This window comes from Eptesicus fuscus, chromosome 6 (assembly GCF_027574615.1).
Source record: "Eptesicus fuscus isolate TK198812 chromosome 6, DD_ASM_mEF_20220401, whole genome shotgun sequence".
Classification (NCBI taxonomy): Eukaryota; Metazoa; Chordata; class Mammalia; order Chiroptera; family Vespertilionidae; genus Eptesicus; species Eptesicus fuscus.
Genome location: NC_072478.1, coordinates 88,069,913 through 88,088,873, shown reverse-complemented (window position 1 = coordinate 88,088,873; position 18,961 = coordinate 88,069,913). Strand labels below are relative to the sequence as shown.

Sequence of the window (18,961 nt, the reverse complement as noted above, 5' to 3'; positions counted from 1 at the left end):
AATGAGATATGGCACAGAAGGGAGTAAGCTCTTCCTGCCCTGTGGAGAATCCACCGAGACTAAGTGGAAACAGATGGGGTTGGATTGGGGGCAGGAGGATGTGGGCTGGACAGCTGGTGATTTCCTCAGGGTCCTGAGCACTGGAATCCCCCAACTTAGGCAAAGGAGGAAATAGAGGTCCTTGGGAGAACCCTGGGGCGAGGTGGGGTGGGCAGACTAGGTGGCCCCTGCCCTGTGCCAGTTCTCAGACCAGCCACGGGATCCGGAATCCGCAGGCTTCAGCTCTTCCCCTGAGCCGTCTCCCTGGAATTCACAGCAAGCGACAGCCAGTCTGGGCAGTGACAGGTGGGGACTGATAGACAAGGGCCTTGTGCTCTGCCAGCGGGTGGGAAGGGGCCTCAGCTGAGCCTTGTGTGGCTGCCTGGCTCCTCCATCTCGGGGAATTCCCCTCCTGCTAAAAGTCAGCCCAGCCCAGCCCTCCTTCCTGCAGAAGCACAGTGAGCGGAGCAGCCTTCACGGGGCCGGCAGCCCCCGCCACACACACCCTGGTCTCCTCCTGCCCTTCTCCAGGTGAGTGACCAGCCTGGGGGCGGTGAGCCAGGCAGGACAGGGGAAAGGGCTCACTGCACCAGGGTGCTGGGCCCTCCTACCTCTGGGCCAAGAGCCACCAGCCTCCCACTTTCCTGCCTGCTGGGGTCACTGCTCCAGGCCCAGGTCCCTCTTCCCCCACTTAGGGCCTGGGCTCTGGGCCTCTCTATGTCCCTGCCTGGCTGGCCGCAGGCCCTGCCGTTCTCTTCTTGCTTCTCTCCCTCCTTTTATTTCCTTTTCCTGCCCTCCTCTTCTTGCCCGGCTTCCTCAGCCAGTCTTTTCTCTCTAGTCGCTACTAGTTTTTCCAAAGAGAAGGAAAAGAAAGGTCTATTTTTATCTTATTCTTCCCCCAAGAAAAGGGAGTAGGTTCACTAGTGTGAACTTAGATGTTTGTGTGTGTGAGTACATGTGTCTTCATTGGTGAGCATGTGTCCAATCTACTGAGGTGTATATGTGTATGACCGTGTGAGTAAAAGTGTGTTTGTATATGTCTGTGTGTGAGGGCAGTGTGTAGGTGTGTAAGTGTGTCTGGATATTATGTGAGTATGTGTGTGTGTCTGTGTGTGTGAGGGGTGTGTATGTGTGTGTGTGATTGTGTCTGGGTATTATGTGTGTGTCTCTGTATGTGAGGGAAGTGTGTGTGTGTGAGTGTATGTGAGTGTTTTGGTATTATGTGAGTGTGTGTGTGTGTGTGTGTGTGTGAGGGGTGTGTAGGTGTGTGTGTGTGTTTGGGTATTATGAGTGTGTGTGTGTGTGTGTCTGTGTGTGAGGGGTGTGTAGGTATGTGTGTGTTTGGGTATTATGAGTGTGTGTGTGTGTGTGTGTGTGTGAGGGGTGTGTAGGTGTGTGTGTGAGTGGGTATTATGAGTGTGTGTGTCTGTGTGTGAGGGGTGTATAGGTATGTGTGTGTTTGGGTATTATGAGTGTGTGTGTGTGTGTGTGTGTGTGAGAGAGAGAGAGAGAGAGGGGTGTGTAGATATGTGTGTGAGTGTTTGGGTATTATGAGTGTGTGTGTGTGTGTGTGTGGTGGGTGTGTGTTGTGGGTGTGTGTAGGTATGTGTGTGAGTGTTTGGGTATTATGAGTGTGTGTGTGTGAGGGGTGTGTAGGTATGTGTGTGTTTGGGTATTATGAGTGTGTGTGTGTATGTGAGAGGGGTGTGTAGGTGTGTGTGTGTCTGTGTGTGAGGGGTGTGTAGTTGTGAATGGGTACTATGAGTGTGTGTGTGTTGGGGGTGTGTGTAGGTGTGTGTGTGAGTGTTTGGATATTATGAGAGTGTGTGTGTGTGTGTGTGTGTGTGTGTATGAGGGGTGTGTAGGTGTGTGTGTGTCTGTGTGAGGGGAATGTGTGTGTGTGTGTGTGAGAGAGGGGTGTGTAGGTGTGTGTGTGTCTGTGTGAGGGGAATGTGTGTGTGTGTGAGAGAGGGGTGTGTAGGTGTGTGTGTGTCTGTGTGAGGGGAGTGTGTGTGTGTGTGTGTCTGTGGAGGGGAATGTGTGGGTGTGTTGGGAACTTTAGTGATCTAAAGCTAGACGGGAAGGGACCGCGCTGGAAGGCTGGGACCCTATAGATCACTCCCCGACCTGCTTCCCACCCGGGGAGGCTGGGCCTTTCTGGGGTGAACCTTTAACAGAGAGCCCGAAGCACCAGGAGTGGGTGAAGGGCTGACAGACGGCGGCCTCATCTTTGATCACAAACAGTCCAGATTTTCCAAAGCTGGTCAGAGCCCAGCCCAGGGAAGTCCCTGGCTAGGAGTAGCAAGGAGTGGAGGCCCAGTCACTGGCGGTGGCTTCTGGGTGGGAGAAGCAGGAGGGGCCCGGGCAGAGCGAGCATGAGAGGACAGGGGTGAGGCTGAGGGAGGATTGATTACTCTCAGGGCCCTGTCAGGGCTTCCCAGGATTAGAAATCGCTCTGATTCCCATGGCTCTGCCTCCCTCAGGGGCTGGGCTGGGCCTGGCCGACCGCTTTCCACTTCCGGGAGGGTGACAAGGGGCAAGCCTGGATCTAAACCCAGATCCGATGGACACCCTGACCTGGAGACAGGGAGGCCAGAGGGAGAGGAGCTGGAACAGGGGAGGCCTGGGCTCCTAGGAACTGTGGGAGGGGTCTGGGGAGGCCACGCTGGCCCAGAATGTCCCCCAGTGTCATTTTGCCTTTCCTCTCTCTAGTGGTGCCCTAGAAACCCTAGTTCCAGGGCCTTAGGGGAAATAGTTGGGGTGGAGAAAGAGGAAAACAGGAGAGACCTTCTTGGCCTGGCCATTCCAAGAACACACTTTGTGAGGTCTGGGCAAGTTCCTCCAGGGCTCTAGGCCATGGGGTCCCTGTAGGATTGACGACCATAATTATTGTTGCTGCTTTTCACCGATGCCAGGCCCTGTGGCATTTCACTTGCTCCACCCTGTGTGTTGGGCACTGTTCTCACCTTCATGCTACGGATGAGGAAACAGGCAGAGAACAATCAGGAGGAGGACTTGCTGTGGCAGGGCTGTCCTCTAGGCCCAGGTCTGTCTGACTCCCTAATCCTCTCAGGATCTGCTTCTTGGAGGAAGGGCAGGTGTGGGTGTATGGTTTAATTCACACCAGGGTGCCGAATGAATGTGCAAAGTTAAAACTGTCTTGCTGCCGTTGTGTCTGTGCTCTCATTCAGTTATTTGGGAGGTAGACAGGGAGAATTAAAGACTGATGTACTTCTTACCAAAACACACGATTACCTAGTACAACTTCAGTCAACAGAAACGTGCGTGACACCCATTCCTCATTTAACTATCACTGACATCTCTCTTGTATACACACACACCCAATCCAGAAAGCACCTAGAATCCACAGTAGGGTTTTACATTCCCGGGGTGGCCTCAGGCTACGGACACGTGGCTCTAAGGAAGGGACCCAGACCCAGGATTGCTCTTTTCTTGGGTCCGTAGCTGCCTGCCCTGAGTTTCACTGACCCCCTAGCCAAGGCCCCGGCTCACTAATTCACATAATGGAATGATACACGAGCTTGTTTGCTTTGAAAGCTCCATTTCTCATCAGCAGCTCGTGTGGAAATAACACTGATCTGGAAGCAGGAGATGGGTTCTAGTCCCAAGTACTAATCACAAACTTGTGAGATCTCCGGTCCTCAGTGGCTTCTCAGTGGCTTCATCCCTACAAGTAAAAGGCTGGGTTTGATCCTTTCTAACTGCTCTTTACAAGGTCTGACATTTTGAGTTCTATGTCTTGCTAGCTGGCACGACTCCAGAACACAATGCTCAGGAATGTTATGAGTTTAAGAGCCTGGATCTTCCTGCTCCAGTTACCTGTTGCTGTATATGACCTTGTCCAAGTCATTTAACAGCCCCAAGCCCCAGTTTCATCTGAGAAATGGGGATGATAACGGTCCTGACCTCAGAGCGTGGTTGGGAGACACAGTATGGAAAAGTGCACACAGCAAACACTCCACAAATGTTACCTTTTAATGTTTTTAATATGCAGCCTTCACTCTTCTTTAGGCACTTGATTTAGAGTTCAATCAGTTATGGGAGGGTTTGGGAGTATTTTGGTTAGAAGTACAAGATTTTTTTTAATTCACTTTTTTATTGTTGACAGTATCAAAGATGTCCCCCATTACCCCTTCCACCTGAGCCCCATATATGTTCTTTGGTTAATCTATTTCTGTCCCCACCCCCCCACCCCCACCTCTGAGATCTGTCAGTCTGTTCCATGTTTCCATGCCTCTGGACCTATTTTGTTCATCAGTTTATTTTGTTCATTAGATCCCACATTTAAGTGAGATCATGTGATATTTGTCTTTCTCTGACTGGCTTATTTCACTTAGCATAATAATCTCCAGGTTCATCCATGCTATTGCAAAGGGTAAGAGATCCTTCTTTTTTACAGCTGCATAATATTCCGTGATGGAAATGTCCCACTTCGTTTTTATTTACTCATCTATGGATGGACACTTGGGCTGTTTCCAGATCTTAGCTATTGTAAACAATGCTGCTATGAACATAGGAATGCATATAATCTTTCTGATAGGTGTTTTGTGATTCTTAGGCTATATTCCCAGAAGTGGGATTGCTGGCTCAAATGACAGTTCCATTTTCAATTTTTTGAGGCAACTCCATACTGTTTTCCACATTAGCTGCACCACCCTGCATTCCCACAGCAGTGTACTAGGGTTCCCTTGTCTCCACATCCTCACCAGCACGGGTCATTTGTTGATTTGTTGATGGTAGCCAGTCTGGCAGGTATGAGGTAATACCTCATTGTAGTTTTAATTTGTATCTCTCTGGTCATTAGTGATGTTGAGCATTTTTTTCATATGTCTGTTGGCCATCTGTATGTCCTCTTTAGAGGAGTGTCTATTCAGGTCCTTTGCCCATTTTAAAAATTGGATTGTGTTCCTGGCGTTAAGTTCTATAAGTTCTTTATGTATTTTGGAAATCAACCCCTTATCAGATGTATCATTGGCAAATATGTCCCCCCACACATGGGTTATTTTCATTTTGATGATGGTTTCTTGTGCTGTGCAGCTTTTTAGTTTGATGTAGTCCCATTTAATTATTTTTTCCTTGTTTCTCTTGTCCTAGGAGATGTATCAGTGAAAATACTGCTATGTGAGATGTCTGAGATTTTACTGCCTATGTTTTCTTTAGAATCTTTATGGTTTTGCAACTTACATTTAAGTCTTTTATCCTTTTTGAGTTTATTCTTGTGTATGGTGTAAGTTGGTGGTCCAGTTCCTTTTTTTTTTTTTTCTGCATGTACCTGTCCAATTTCCCAACACCATTTATTTTATTTTTTAAAAATGTTTCATTCTTGAAATTTTCAAACATGGACAAATATAGAGAGAATAGTATAAAGCAGCGCTATTCCAAGTGCTGTTTATGTATTCCTGGGTTTAACTGTGATGACCTACCCAGTGCATGTAACCCATGTCTACATGCCATTATCATTTCTCAAATGCCTTCTTTGTGCCAAGCTTTGGGCTTTCCTTGCATTATCTCATTTATCCTCAGGATCATCTGAGGGGTAGGTACAATTATCATCTCTACATTCAGAGAGGAACTGAGGCATAGAGAGGCCACCCAGGTCATAAGTGGTTGAGTAGAGGTTAGAACCCCATTAGTTAAATTCATAGCCTATGTTCATAATGAGTGCTGAGGTTCTGTAAGACAGTAGGAAAAATCATGACACTGTAAGGCAACGTGGTGCAGTGGAAAGTGTACATATGCTGGGGAGCCCAAGTCCTGAGTCCCAACACTGGTCGCATCACTCAACACGTGTGGCCTTTAACGAGTCCTTCACTACATTGATGTCTCCGTTTTCCTACCCGTCAAATAAGGGATTGTGATCAGGGGCCCCTCTGGCCTCTAACATGGTGGGATGTTCTGAAGTCCAACAAAGACTTAAAAAAGACTGGAAGGGGTGGATGTGGTCATGACTTTGAAAAGATGAGTTTTCTCACATGTTGTAATTGTTAAGAAAAATTATCCCAAAATAGGAATACAGGCAAAAAGATGACTGTGTAACCTTTTTATGTCATACTAGAGCATTGTCCAAAAAAAACCCACCAAGGAGTCGTCTGGTATTTTGGGGAACGGAATTACTTCCCTAACTCTCTAAGTTCAGTCGGACGCTTTATAAAAACAGCTGAAATAGTTTGGAAACAAAATGCAAATAGTTGAAGACCCTTCTCTCTCTCTCTTTTTTTAAGTAAATTTCAATGTTCATGAGAAGAGAGGTTGGGCTTAGGAAGAGAGCATTCTAGGAAGAGGCAATTTGGGTTGTACAGATGAAGAACAGGAAGAAGACTGGTCTGGGGGACCCAACGGGTAGAGGGGATGCCTGAGGGCTGCCTTATAAATCCTAATCTCCCTATACCCTCCCTCTTGGTGACACTCAATGGTGCTTTGGTGTTTGCATTCCTTGGCTCCCTCCCTTTCTTCAAAATCTGAGTAAATATGTGTATTTATTTTCATAATTAAAATGAACTAGAATTATTTCTTTTTTTAATCCTCACCGAGGATATTCTTTCATTGATTTTTTTTTTTTTTTTAAAGAGAGAATGGAAGGGAGGGAGAGAGGCAGAGAGAAAAACATCAATGTATCATTGGTTGCCTCTGGCACACACCCTGAGCCGAACGGGCCAGGGCTGTTTGCAGAATTTGATAACACCTTTGAAGTAACTGAAGGCATCCCAGGTTGTCACAGAGCCTGAAAGGAGAATGCTTGGATTAGGCATATGCTGGTGTGTGTGTTCGCACAGAATCACAGTTGATTGACAGATCCCTCAAATTTGTAAAACGAGGGCCTGTGTGAAACAGCTCCTCAAATCCTTTCTGAAATTAAACTTACCCTCTTCAGAATAAAATTATGACCTTAAAAAGACCAGTGTTCCCAACCTTAAACCAAACGACTGCTCCGTATGGATCTGGGAAATCCCACAGCCTGGCCCACCCACCGTAAGATATACTAGGTAGGCAGGGCAGGAGGCCGGCTCTGGATTTGTCCACCTGGGTTTGAATCTTGGTTCAGCCACTGACTGACGCAATCTAACCTGTCTGTTTCATATATTTATGTGTGTTGTTTTTTAAAAAAATAAGGCGGGGTGGTGGTGTGCAAAACCCGTCTCAGTAGGGTGGCCGAGTAAATTAAAGTAATGCGTGCAAAGTGCTTACAGTGTCTGGAGCAGTGCATGTTAGCAGCAACAGTAAGACTGCTGAAGGGTCCTTCCAGCTCGGAATGTCTATGAGCTCTGCTAACAAGTCCGGGAGCGCCCGGCACCGAACGCCGGGGCCCTGAGCCGCAGCTCCGGCTGAGCTCCAAACGCTACGTGCCTTTTGGCAAGTTCCTTCCCCGCTCTGGCCTGGTGCCCCTCGGCCCCAGGAAGTTGTGGGGTGGTCTCTGCGGCTCGTCTCCGCTCAGTCGTTTGGGCTTTCAAGTGGCCGCAGCCTCATTCCGGAGCCCGAGGCTTCCGGCGCCGGGAGTGCCGTCAGGAGCTGCCCAGACCCGGGGAGTCGCCGGCCTGTGGGACGGGTACCCGCGGCTGCTCCGCAGCTTCTGGGCTGTTTACCTCGCCGGGCCCCACCCCAGCAGCCGCGGGCCCGCCCGTACCACGCGGCGCGATTGGACGACAGGCCTGTCAATCTCCGGGGACTTTCCCAGGGGTGGGGCAGCCCGGCTCCTGGCACTTCCTTGTCCCAGCCCCTTCCCAGGAGCCGGAGGTGTGCCGCCCGGGCCGCTACCCCGCCACCCCGTCCCTGGAGCGTCCCTGGAGCCCGTGCTTGACGCGGAGAGAGGGCGCTGTCCCTCACGGCCCTCACCCTCAGGTAAGCCAGCCGGGCCTGAGCAAGGATGGAGGGGGAGGAAGGGAGTCTGAGACCGGCCGTTCAGCGCCTCAGCAGTGGCCGGGCATGGAGTGGGAGGTCAGGCCCCGCCCGGTGGCCTGGGGTTCTCGGCTCCCGGGCAATGGCGCTTGAGGCGCCGGGTGGTGGGGCGCCTCCTGGGGGGTCCGGCTCTGCTCTGTGGGGAATCCCTGCTCTCGCGGAGGGTGGCGGGTGCGCGTGCGCACTGCGTAGGCGAGCGTGTCTAGAAACCGTGTGTAGGCCAGTGCAGGGCTTGCAGGCGGTGTGCACCAGCCGGTGGAGAGAGCGTGTGAGCTTGAGTCTGTTTACAGTGTGGGAGACCCGTTTTATTTTATTTTATTTATTATTTATTTATTTATTTATTTGGGAGACCAGTTTTAGAAGCAGTGTGCATAGGTAATGAAGAGGAAAATAATATTCCTCTTCAAAATGAGTGTTAGTATTATTATCCCCAGTTTGCTTCCAACCGAGGCACTTGGAGACGGGAGGTGGGGGGGGGGGGGGGGTTGTCACACAGCTAGGGGGTTGCAGGATTTGAAAGCTGGCATTTGTCTCCGAGTCCCTGCTCTACTGTTGACCATATTTGCACAGTGTTGGAGACTACATCTGTGTGCATGTGCGGGGTATCTGTAGTGAATTTCTGGGAATGATTTTGGGTGTGGAGTTTCTACGTATGGGTGACTTTTCCACTGTAGGGCATTTGTGTGCATACAATGATGTGTATGGAAGCGGTGGCATTATACATTCATTAATCGTGTGTATGGAAGTGTTTATGTGACTGGGCAACAGATTGTGTTTTGGTCGGGAGGGCGGGACTTTTGTGGATGATGCCGAAGACTCTGCAACATCCATCCCCACCCCCTTGCAGAATGACAGCTCAGGGGAAGCTGTGGATTCCGAATGCATCATTTTTATTTCACAGTATAGTCAAAATGGAATTTAAGCAGCACTTACTCACTTTCCAAACAGGGGCGTATGAGAGAGGGGAATTCGGCATCTGATGAGAGGTCAGGAAAGGGGACTCTCAGCATTTTTTTTTTTTTAATTTCTGACAATGGATATTGCATTAGGAAGCTGGAACATTTATTAGTACAGACTTACAGCAATCCTATGATGTTGTATCAACATCCCTATTTTACAGCAGAGGGAACTGAGGCAGTGAACAACCAGTACCGGTAATAATAACAGCTTACATTTATGGACATTTACCATGTGCCAGGCATGGTGCTTTACATTCAGTATCTCATTTAATCTTTCAACAATCCTAGGAGATCATTACTGTTAGTAGCCTCAATTTTCAGGTGAGGAAACTGAGGCCCAAAAAGTTAAGACTTGCCCCAAACTAGTAAGCTTTGAACCCTGGATCCTGTTTCTTTTCCACTGACCAAGGCTCTTGTCCTTGCTGTGTCCTGGGAAAATAATGTGATCAGGGACTGGCACTTCATGGAAGCACTTGATCATGTCCCTCTGAAAGCGGCAGCCGTGAGAGCCCTGTGTTCTTCATACTTATGTGACCCTGTTTCCCCCCACCCGTGGGTGTCCCGTGGGTATGGCATGGCACTCGTGCTGAGGGTTGGTGCCTGCCCCTATGCCCACACCAGGTCCTTTGGGGCCCCAGGAAGCCGTGGGGTCTGACTCATACCCTTACCCCCAGTGCTGCTTGTGACTCGGGCCCGGATGTCCTGGGTTGGGTCGGGCCGACCTGATTTGAGCACCTTAGAATTGTAAGAGGGTGTTTGTCTACCTCCCTCTCTGAGTACCCCTGGGTACCAACTTCCTTCTGCTCTCACTGCGCTTTAGCCATGGGCCCTGCTTTTCTTCCCTGCCAAGCCTGGCCTTTCCTTGAGGCCTTTGTGTATGCTGTTCCTTCTGCTTGGAACACCTTTCTCCAGCTCTTTCTATGGCTGGTTCTTCCTTATTTGTCAAGTCTCAGCTCAAATGTCACCTCCTCAGAGGGGCCTTCCCTGACCTTTCTATGCAAAGTAGCCCCTTTTTTCACTTTCTGTCATAAAACTATTGTGTGTGTTTTTTTCATACAGTTGTCATCCTCTGAAATAATCTCATTTATTTGTGAATGAGAGTGTATGTATAGAACTCAGTGTCTGGCATGTAGTAATTTCAGTGTTTACTTGTTTTTCATCTTTCTCTTTTTCCTAGAAAAAAGAGAGCAGGGGCCTCTTTAGTGTCGTGTGTGCATCCCTGATAATAGATAAGAGGGTCTAGGGTAAGGCTCTGCTGGCTTTGTTCAATGGGTGAGTAGAATAGAAGAAACTAGAATAATGGTGCATTTCCCAGGTGAGGAAACTGAGGCCTAGAGATGGGAAGGCGCTTGTCCCGGAGGGGTAGCGGCAGAGTTGGAATGAGAACCAGAACTTACTTCCCGATGCATTTTTTTTTTTTCATTTTTAAAAATTTAATTTAATTTAATCTTTCCCATCCCCCTTTATCCCTCTCTACACTCAGCGAACATTTCCTGATGGCCCTCGTGCCTGGTGCTGTGAATATGGCCCGATGCTCAGGTGCTTAGGAACTGGCTCTGCCCCAGAGGAACTTGTAGTAGAATGGGGAGGGATGTGCCCAGAGTGCTGTCTGGAGCCCTTGTGTGCCAGCAAGTGCCGGGCAGTAAGTCCGACTGTAGTGCGGAGCAGTTTGCAGGTGCCAGGTGGGCAGGGGGCTTCTGGAGAGAGGTGACTCCAAGGCCAGGCCTGATGATGAGGTGCAGGGCGGGGCCTGAGCCCCTTCTGGAACTTGGTAGGCTGAGCAGCAGATTTGGGGTAAGGTTCTGCTGGGTTGGGGAAGCTGACCAGCTGGGCTAGGAAAAACCCTAAGGTCTTGACTAGCAGGCAGAGACGTGTTGGTTTTTCCCTGTGGGCAGCATTGGGACGTGATTAGACCCTTCGGTTGGCAAACTTAAGCAGGCATCAGCCCCACCTGGGTGTCTTGTTAGATCGCTGGGCTGTGGCCCCTGGTGTCTGATCCAGTAGGTGTTGGAGATGCTGCCTCTGGTCCGGGCGGCTCTTTGAGAACCCCTGGTGTGGAGCCCCTCCTTTAGAGTTCGGCACTCCTGGGTGGCCGCTGCCTCTGCTTCCTCACCTGTAAGGTTCTGTGACATCCTGCTACCTTCTGGAGCGGTGCGAATGAGTGAGACAGAGCGTGGCAAGCACTCAGCGCAGGGCTGATGCGGGGTGAGCCCTCAGTAAACGCCCACTGCTGACCTTGTTAATGGTGATAATCACAAGGGTACTGAAGGGATTTTAATAGGAGAAGATGAGGGATTTAATAGGAGAAGATGAGCAAGGAGAAGATGAGGATTTAATAGGAGAAGATGAGGATGGTCTGTGTTTCCGTGCTTCAGGAAAACTTGCCTTCGACCCTCTGCCACCTATGGACCTTGACCCCCTCTCTGACAGGGTCATCCTTTGCTTTGTCTCAGACCTCTTTCCATCCCTGACTAGAATAGTGGAAGCTTACCTGGGTGAGGGGCACAGAGGACATCTGGCCCAAGTTCCCTCAACAGCACCCAGCACCCCGCACCCCAGCCGGTGATCATCCAGCCGCCACTTGATCCCCACCCCCAGGGTCAGGGAGCACTCTGCCTCCCAGGCTTGCTTTTACAGCAGTGGGAGGGGGCTTGATGCAGGCCCTTCCTTTCTTACCTCCTCTTCGCTCCCTCCTTGCTCACCTGACCACTTTGGGGTGGGGGGAGAGGGGAGGAAAGAGGCAGGGTAGTAGGGTGGTATGGCAGAGAAGGCACAGCTGGCCACCGGAAGACACGGGCCTCTTCCCTCTGCCTCACTGCCATCCCGTGCAACCTTGGGCAGGTCTCTTCGCTTTGCTGACGTTGGCATCCCAGCTGCAAAACGGAGGGATTGCACTGGCTGCTGCCTCAGGGTGTCCTCTTCCAGCTCTCAAAATTCTGTAGCCCAGCGATCGGGCCTCCAGCAGTTTCTGAGCTTTTCCTGGTGGGCCATGTCTTTCTGCGCCCACCCTTCGTGCTTCTAGAACTGTGCCACTGCCCTCCTTTCCCGTCCTTCTCCGAAGGGAGGGAGTCTGGAGTCCTCTGGAGGGTTGCGCAAAAGAAGGCACAGGCAAGCAGGGAGACGCTCCCCAACCCCAGAGACAGATCTCGGCAGCCTCCACGGCCAGTTGCAGGAAGTTCTCCATGTTTTTCCCCATGACCAGCCCAGGACAGTCACTCTTCCTAGAGGAATGAATGACTGGCCTGGGGAACAGCTGCCTCTTTGTCTGGGGGGCTGCCTTCCTGTGGAGCTCTTCTCTTCCCGGGGGACCTTACCCCGAGGCTGGGCCCTGTGTCCGTGAGTACCTGTGGGGTGGACGAACTGGGTGGCCCAGGCAGATGGATGTGTGTGTGGGGAGGACAAGGGGAGGGGCGCTGTGGGAGTCTTGTCACCAAGGAGTCATACTCAGAGGCCAGAGCTGGTATTTTTAGGGCGGGCGTGGGGGGCGGCCCATGAGTCAGGGGCCTTTGGTTTGGTCTCCGCCCACACTGGAGAGTGCAGGCAGTGCTGGTCATTGCCCTCTTCTGCCTTTGTCATGGCCAGCTTCGTCAGAGAGCTCAGGAACCCTGGTCCCTCCGCACCCCACTTCTTCTGCCTCTGCAAGTGTGGCCCCCTCCCATTCTGGAGGCTGGAGATCGAAGTGCCTTACAAGTTTGTCACCAGGGAAGAGGTTCTGAGGACAGCAACATGAACTTTTAGAAAATATGAAGGAATCTTTCAGACATAGAGGGTAATAGAGTTTATTTAGAGTTTATTCTCTTGCATTTCTCCATAGTTTTATTATAAATGTATGCCTCCCTAAGCAATATGTAGTATTGTTTTGTATGTTTGAAAATGTTACTTAAATGCTATCATACTGTCTGTATTATTCTGAAACTTGCTTGTTTTGCTTAATATATTTGTGAGATTCGTCCATGTTGATATCTCTAGGTCTGGATCACTAAAAGTTCATTCATTTTTTATGGCTTTGTGGTATTCCCTAATATGAGATTGTATTTACTCATTTTCTTTTTCATTGGGTAGTCTCCAGCTTTTGCTGTTAAAACAAGACATATTTGGCTTTTATCTGAGTGTTCGTACCCCCGTCCAGCTGTCCCTTTCCTAGCCATTACGGCTCCTGTTGGGCTAGCACTTTAAAATCTACAGAGAGCTATATGGTTTCTAGTTGGTCCTCTCAGCATTTCCACAGAGAGAAACAAGGAAAGTGAGGTCACTCATTGTCACCCGGTAAGGGAGCAGAGCCAGGATTTGAACCCATTCAACCCTCTTCCATCATATTTGTTATAAAGGAATTCTCAAAAGTTGTCATGTTTCCTCTTAGAAAGGGGAATTACAGAGCTGGAGAAACCACCTCTGGGTACATTGGGGACTAGGAGACAGGAGGACAGTTGAGTTCCCATCCCTTTTATCCCACAGTTGGGCCTAGTGCCCTTTGTCCCTGTAGCTGATAGTTGAGGTCCTTCTGGGTTGGGTGAGTTCCCAGCTGCTGAGAGGAAAGTGGGCTTCCAGTCATGTACACACTGTGGATCCCAGAAGCTGAGAGGAGGTGTGCATGGGGGAGAAGGAAAGTGAGCTGGGGTTGCTTGTGCTGCCTTCTTAGCCCTCCTTAGGGGGCTGTTGGCCGTGGGGAGCACAGAGTGGGGACTGGTGAAGGTTCCGCTTTGTCCCTTGGGAACTGTGTGGCTTTGAGCCAAGCTCTGCACCTGTCTCAACCCAGCTTCCTCCAGCAAAGCAGGTGTCAGGCGCGGTGTGCGGGCCCACGGGCAATGGGCAGGGAGCTTGGCACCGGTACCCAGAAGAGGATGGTATCCAAGGCCTGGAGCTTCTCTTTCCACTGTTGCCACCTCAAGGCCAGCCCTGACCTTCCTGAAGCCAAATCCTTTCTGGCAGGTTCCGGGCTGAAACTCTCCTCTATAGTTGCCAACTCTCCATCTACCGAATTCCTTGACTAGAAACCTTGCTCCTGGACTTAACCTCTGATTTATGATCACATCCATATAGCCTTGTCTGTCTGCATGAAGCAAATGCATGGTCAGGAGGCTCTCAACCCTCCCCCAGCCCTCCAGCCTTCTTTGGTGCCAGAACAATAGGCTTTCCCTATTGTCCCAACCTTGTCAAGATACTTAAGTTTAAAAAAAAATTTATTTAAAATCTCCCTGTAGCCTTCGCCGGTGTGCTCAATGGTTAGAGCATCGGCCTACGCACCAAAGGGTCTTGGTTCGATTCCCTGGCAAGGGCACATACCTGGGTTGCAGGTTCCATCCCCAGCGCTGGTTGGGGTGCATGCAGGAGGCAACCAATCGATGTGTTCGCTCACATCGATGGTTCTCTCGTTCTTCCTTCCCTCTCTTCCTCTCCCTCCCTCCCTCCCTTCCTTCCACTGCCTCTAAAAAAATCAATGAGAAAAAGAAGTTACAAAAGAGCATGTGCTCATTGGAGAAAAAAAAATACCCCTCAAACTCAACCAATACAAAGGTATAAAGTAAAAAGTAAAGTTGTCTTCTCTCTTCTTCCTCTCTCCTGCCCTGTCCCTTCTGTATTTTAAAATGAATTAAAAAAAAAAAAGAAAAAAAAAGAACAGAACTAGATTTCCCTTTAAAAGAACTAAAAAGCTAGAGGTAAAAATAAGAGCTTCTTTTGATTCTATCCCAATTTCTCCACCAAAGCTGTCTACTGGTAGCAGTTTGTGTGTATCTTTCAAGAGCTTTTCCTATACACATTTGATATTTTATACACACACACATACACACATAGTTACGTGGTGTGTGTTTTTAAATCCTGTTTACATATAAACCTGTACTTTGCTTTTTTCCTTAACAGTATCTTATAGGCACCTTTCTGTGTCACTGCAAAGCAGTCTGCCCCGTTCTTTTTTATGGCTGTATAGTATTCCATTGAATAAGCTCACTGTAGTTAATTAAACCAATCCCCCCTTGATGGACATTCAGGACAGTTTTGCTATTACAAGGCATGTGACAGTGCACATCTTTGTCCAGCACCCTGTGTACAGTGATGCGAAGGTTTCTAGATTCTTAGATAGGGGATTCCTCAGTCAGTTACCTCTGGGCCTTTAGATAATTGAAACCTCCTCAAGCGTACTCCTCTACAAGAGAACTTTGTTCTCAGCCGTCAGGCAAACGGCCGTCTCAATGTTGACATCATTGAGAAAGGGCATGATTTACTGTGGGTGACCCAGCTGTAAGAAAAACAAATATTTATTAGGTGAGATCAGTAGAAACATAATATATAAAAGGGCGGAGGTGAAAGTTTCTCTGTTTGGTCAGGCAGACCACACCTGGAGCGTTGTGTTCCGTTTCAGGACCAGCTACCAGTAGCGTACAGGAGGTGGGGGGTTGAGGGGAGCGGGTGGGGAGGGGTCTGGAAGCCTGTCCCTGTGAGAAACAGTGGAGGGCACAGGGGCTGATCAGCTGCAAGAGAAAGCATCGGGGTCCAGATCTCTTCAGGGCTGAAATGGAGAAGAGAGGCAGGCCTCTGGTTCCTTATTCCAGGGACCCCAGAGGCAGAGCAAGGGCTGGTGGAAGCAGAACTGGGAGTAGCCGACGGCAGCCAGTGCTGGCGGCTGAGGGGAGGCTCTTTGGGAAGGGTCACTAAAGGTCACTAAAGGTGACCAACCGCAGCCCCTCGGCCCCCTCCCCTAGGACTGGATTAGCACGGGACTGAATTTCCCCTGAGCTTCCTTCCAGCCCGAGACCTAAGCCCTGGTGACTGCTGGCGATTGAGGGCAGCCTGGGATCTGATTGCGTACAAGGTTATAGCCACACAGAGGCAGCGCTGGGAGCCTGGGGCCGTGTTCCAGATAGCCGGCAGCAGGACTGGTTTCCTCCCCCTGAGGTTCAGTCAGTTGCCTCTCAGGCAGTGCAGGCCAGTGGGAAGGGCACGGGTATTGGGGCCTGACAGATGGAGACTGGATTCTTTGTTCTGCCACTAACCAGCTGTGTGTCCTTAGGCAAGTTACTTAACCAATCTGAGTCTGCTTTCTGATCTGAACAACAGGGATAATGCTATCTAGCCGAGAGGATTGGTTTCCTTGCTGGAAAACAGGGATGATAATTTTTATCTCTGTGTGGGAGAGAGAAGTGAGCCAATGTGCATCATGGCACAGCCCATGGCCTGGCATATGGGAGCACTTCACAACTGTCAGGCCCTCTCCCAGCTTTAGGTAGGTGCTCCTTCGTCTTCTTTAGCAGTGACTCCAGCTGGCTGATGGCCCTGATCTACCCCCCTGTCTCCAGGCTGGTGGTGTGGAGCCTAGGTCTTGCAGGCTGAGTGGAGGGAGGTTCCCTCTGTGGGTGAGTCAGAGGAGGGGACAGGAGGGAAGGGAAGGAAGAAGGACATAGCAGGAGGGTAAGACCTTGTGAAGGGCTGCAGACATTATCTGGGAGCTTCTGATTGCTCTTGGGGAGGCGACAGCACCCCGCGCCCCCCTACCATAGCACTTGTGGGAGGGCTCATGGGTCAGGGAAATCCACTTGGGTGTTAGGAGGAATTGGGGCTGCAGAGAGTACCCTTCTCAAGGTCATAAGGTCATAGAAAGGGGTGATAATAAATTGCAAGTTCTGGGCTGTTAGAGTTAGAAGGGGCCTTAAAGATTGTCTAGTCCCCCCACGATGTTATTGCTGCTGTTGCAAACTGAGGCCCACCCAGTGAGGGGAAGGTGTTTGCCCTGGTGTCCCTTGACTACATCCCATGGTTTCTGAGCCCTGGCTCCTCATATTGCACCCGATGCCTACAGCCTCTTGATTGCTGAATTGGTTGCAAAGACTTCTTAAGTCCTTGGCTCCTCAACTGGCGAGGATGCCAGGGTGGGCTCCCTGAGTACATGCCATCGAAAGTAGGTGCTGTGTCTTTGCTGACAGTCATCAAGAGGGCACAGCCAGCTCTTTGATGGATGGGCCTGGGACCACAGTTTCCCTGACTGTGAAATGGGCAGGGACGGATTTTTGCTTTAGTTGGCAAGATGCTTTCAGGACTCCTCAGTTCCTCTCATCCCTGGGGGGAATTGAAGGATATTTCCATTTACAGTTGAGGAGAATGAGGCTCAGATGATTCTCAGTCTTGCATGAGTGTGGTACCGTGCTCCATGGCTGCTTCTACCTACATCTTCACTGGCTATGGTATTGTGCCAGTGTCCCTGCCTAATGGAAACTAAGGTGCCGAGAGTGGGCAGGTTTGCCCATGGCCAGGAGTAGCTGAGTAGACACTAGGACCCTCTGGCTTTCTGTCCTGTGCCTTCCTTCCTGGAGACCCCTCTGCTTCACCTCTCCGTCACCTACACCCACCAGCCTCCCTGGAAGCCCCTGCCGCTGCCTGGTAGTTGACCGTTGGCCACTGTGAACTTCCACCTCAAAATACCTGAGATCTGCCTGGACTTTTCCCTCTGGGACAGGGAGAGCTTCAGTTCCTCGCCCGCCCCGCCCTCTCACCCCCTGCTGTAGGGTATAGCTGGCCCCAGGATGCAGCCAGTCCCCAGCAGCAATAGATCAGGCTGATTAAATTCCTAAGTGGGCCTCAGTTTCCTCATCTGTCAAGCATCAGCCCTGCCTTCCTCCCAAGGCTGTGTAGCAATCAGATGGGAAAACAGTGCTTGGGAAACTACTAGGTATTTTGCAAATGTTACTGGTTTGCAAATTTTCATCGTTTGGGGGGCCCGGGAGCCCTCCTCCTGGTGACAGCACATGGCAATCTCAGATGGACTGAAACACTTCAGGGCAGAAGCTGAGATGTAAATTTAAATCCGAATCTCTTCTTCTTGGGTGGAGGCTGCGATTTGGACCCATGCTCCCACCCCCTCACACTTCCTTAGCTGCTGCCTGTCACCCTGCCACCCTGCCACCTCCTCTTTTTTGTGGGCTGGTGGCTCCTTCTGTTTCAGTAGCATCACTACCATCTTCACTCTGTGGTCCCTGCCTGGCCTATCTGTCTAGGCCCCTTTCTGCCCCTAAACTGGGCCTCTCAGGTTCCAGTGGGCACCCCTGGTCCCCTTGGGGCAGGGGGTGGGAACACCCCCACCCCATCCCACCCGACCCCACCCCCTGCCCCCAGCTGAGGTTTTGTTTTGGAAGACGGTCCGAGCTGACTGCCTCTTCACCATCGGCTGTTTTTTGTTTTTGGAAGGCGGGTTGGTGTCCCTCTGTTGATCTGTAACAAGACCCAGGTGGATATGGGGTCAGGGCCAGACCCCGCAAGAACATAGGGTGGGGACTCTCCTTTGCAGTGGATCCCAGTGCAGGAGCAGTAACGGAGGAGGGGGGAGGGGGGAGGGAGGACAATGGGCAGTCTGGAGAGAGCAGAGACCTTCTGGTTCCAGCCCCGTCCTGACTTTCAGTGACTTTGGCCTTTGTGCTCTGGCTCTGACTGGTGGCCTTCATATCACAAGGGAGAGTCGGAGGACCCCCGGACCCTGGACCCTAGGCGCTGAGCTCCTGCACTGCCCCAGGCGAGGGGTGGGGTCTGTGACCCCACATGCTGTCAGCCTGGCGGGCAGGAGAGTGTAAAGCCGCCCCTCATCCAGAGAGCCCCTGGACGCCTGGGAATGGTCTCGGCTCGGCCTGGCCTCATTGCCCTTGGAGATTCCTGTGCAGCTCCGTCATCCTGGGAATGATCCTCTCTCCAGGAAAGGGTATAAAAACCACCCTGGCCAGGAGGAGAGTTCCTGTCTGTCCAGCAGCATCCTGGAACTGCTGACGGCCATCTGGGCGTGAGGTCAGCAGGACGTGGAAATTCCCCATTTTCCTCTTTGTCTGTCTTTCCTCCAGAAGTCCAGGCCCTCCCTAGGGTGGCCCCTCTGACCTCCAGAGAGGGTTTCTCACAGTAGGCCCTTTGGTCTTTCTTCATCCACCCTCTGCCTGTTCTCCCTGCTGAGGCTGGAGCTGGGGAGAATGGCGCTGCCTACCCCTTCCTTTGCTCCCCCTGAACCCCCTTCCCTGTCAACCCCCAGTGCTGAGGAAGAGCCTGGGCGTTGTGTGGTTTGCAGGATGTGGAGATGGGCT

General features: G+C 50.9%; 1 protein-coding gene and 1 long non-coding RNA gene across 11 annotated transcripts in view; one reads left to right on the top strand and one right to left on the bottom strand.

The window, feature by feature from the left end:
• Nucleotides 1-552: 552 nt before the first annotated feature.
• Nucleotides 553-18,961, top strand: part of TNIP1 (TNFAIP3 interacting protein 1) — a 49,528-nt gene continuing 31,119 nt past the window's right edge. For 2 of the 10 annotated variants that reach the window (XM_054718051.1, XM_054718045.1), the window contains exon 1: nucleotides 553-570. The gene's annotated coding sequence lies outside the window, so the exon portion shown is untranslated. Of the gene's footprint in view, nucleotides 571-7,753; nucleotides 7,897-18,961 lie in introns of those variants that run through there. The other 8 variants (XM_054718048.1, XM_054718046.1, XM_054718052.1 and 5 more) reach the window with 5 other exon arrangements.
• LOC114235376 (uncharacterized) lies at nucleotides 6,086-7,750 on the bottom strand. Its single transcript, XR_003621576.2, has 2 exons — nucleotides 7,246-7,750; nucleotides 6,086-6,781 (listed from the first exon to the last, which is right to left on the bottom strand). It is a non-coding gene; the product is annotated as an uncharacterized LOC114235376 (long non-coding RNA).